This window comes from Globicephala melas, chromosome 1 (genome assembly GCF_963455315.2).
Source record: "Globicephala melas chromosome 1, mGloMel1.2, whole genome shotgun sequence".
Taxonomy (NCBI): Eukaryota; Metazoa; Chordata; class Mammalia; order Artiodactyla; family Delphinidae; genus Globicephala; species Globicephala melas.
Window position 1 is genome coordinate 67517607 of NC_083314.1, and position 2227 is coordinate 67519833.

Below are 2227 nucleotides of genomic sequence, written 5' to 3' on the forward strand. Positions count from 1 at the left end.
GTGTTTTAAATGGTGCCTTTGTTAGGCAGGATAAGTCTCCTCCGTGCCTCGGGCTGTGCTTGTCATGTTGGTGGGAGAATCTGGCTTAGGCATCGCCTGATTTCCCTCCTTTTCAAGCAGCTGGTTTGGGATACCCCCTTTCACCCCAGAAATCCCCAAGGCACCTTGTCCTCCAGTTCCTTCGAGAGATCTGAATGTCAACGCAGGGCCAGGAGGTTCCCGGGAAAAGAATCCAGAGGTCAGGAGAGTTTGTATTCCCAGTGTGTCCCCCGCCACACGAGTCTTTAGCCGCCCCCGTTAGCGTACTGCCTTCTCTGTCTAGGCAGTAATGTGTCTGCTTTTTTTCCTCTCGCTTGAAATGCACTTTGACATTTTTTAACAAATAACACAATTTTCCCTTTGTGTTTCCCTTAATAAAACACAGAAATGAGAGCAAGAAAAGGAAAGTAAAAAAACATGTTCCTGTCATCTCCACTCTGTAGCAGGACGTCCTTCTCCCTCACTTTCTGTCTCCCTCCCACCAAGCATCCGTCTTCCCACCCCTCTCCCCACATCTCAGCCACAAAGATTCACGAGTCTGATGGTGTCGCCTCTCCGTTTTCTGCCATAGAAAAGGGGTAGCTCCACAGCTGGTCTTTATGTCTCGCCTGCATCTTCCACAGATATGCTACTTGACTGGAGACAGATGATGGGAAAGAACTTGAACGGGATCAGGGCGCCTCCCGCTTGAAGGAGAACCCCCACCCCCACCCCGGGTTACGAGGTTCCTGCACACCCTCTTGGGGCCCCACGGTTACTCCTCATTCGTTGCCCTTGCCTGTCCTCCCATGATGGCAACCCCTGGACCAGCCTGACAAGGACTCCACATTTTCTCCTTAAAGCGGAGTACTAGGCTTAAGACACAGTCCCTGGATCTCTTGGAATCTGCTTGAAGTTGCAAGATTCCTGACGTTTCTTACCAGGGATAAATGGAAGTTTCCACACTTGAGGCCAAACACCAACTGTATAATTGCGATCTGGGGGAGATGTGGCCTACCGGCAGCCCGTGTGAAGAAGGACTGAGCAGGTTTTGTTAACAACATGTACAATGTGAGTCAACAGCGGCCAGCCACCGAAAACGCTAACATAAAATCAGACCATGCTAATGAGTGTTTTATGGCCAGAGAAAGGAGAGGAGGCCCTGAACATAGGATCACTGGAAAGTTGCAACAGGTCTGGCTGCCATAATTTATGAGAGATAGAGAAAAACTGGAGCGGGTTCAGAGAAAAGTGAACAGGATGGGGGAGGCCGCTCTGCCCACATCTGACAGATCTTGGAACTAGGATTTGACATTGTGAGTGCCCAGCCCTGAGCAATCAATGGACCTGAGGTGGCAATTCTAGGGGAATGAACTTGACCATATAAATAAAATAGTTGTACCAGATGAGCTTTAAGGTCACTTCCAATTCTGAAAGTCTGTAATTTGGGAAGTCTCTCCTGCAGCCTGTTTACCTCGCTTCCACAAATTCTTGGGAAAAAATACTTCTTTCTGATAAAAGGGAGAACACGGCTTATTTTTGATAAAGAGCTTCTGGACGGTGGCTCTGTGGTAACTTTTTTTCATTAAAAAGGTAAAATAATGGTGTTTGAGTTAAAAATGGAAAACCATGAGGCATGATTAGGAGGACTGTTCACAGGTGGAAATACGCCTGTTCACTCATTCATGTCACTGAGTTGACTAAGGGCCAAAGTGAAACAATAAGGGGTAGGAATGGGATTCATGATCCCTAATTCATTGGTAAGGGTAAAATAAATCACAGAAGATAAAACTCTGAATAAACAAGGTGTATCTATATTGGTTTAGACACATCACTTGGACACATCAGCTAGTCCACACCTAGACAAATGTTGCAAAGTACATAAGGATCCCCTGGTTCTACTGGCTATCCCATTGTCCAAAGGAAGTCTGGTTCTACAAACTTTAGACTGTGGGGGGGCCTTACGGACCATATAGTATAGCCCCGTCATTTCAGAGAGGAAGTATTGCTGCCCAGAGAGGTGAACGGATGGCCTGACTGACCCAGTGGCAGAGATGGGAATGAAACCGAGGTCTTTTGATTCCTGACACACTGTGTTTTCACCTTTACTGCAGTGCTTCCCCCCTCCCCCCAGTGAGTGCATCCCTCATCCATCAGTTAAGTAAAGGGTACTTGTTGATCACATATATGTGCCTAGCTCTGCACCGAG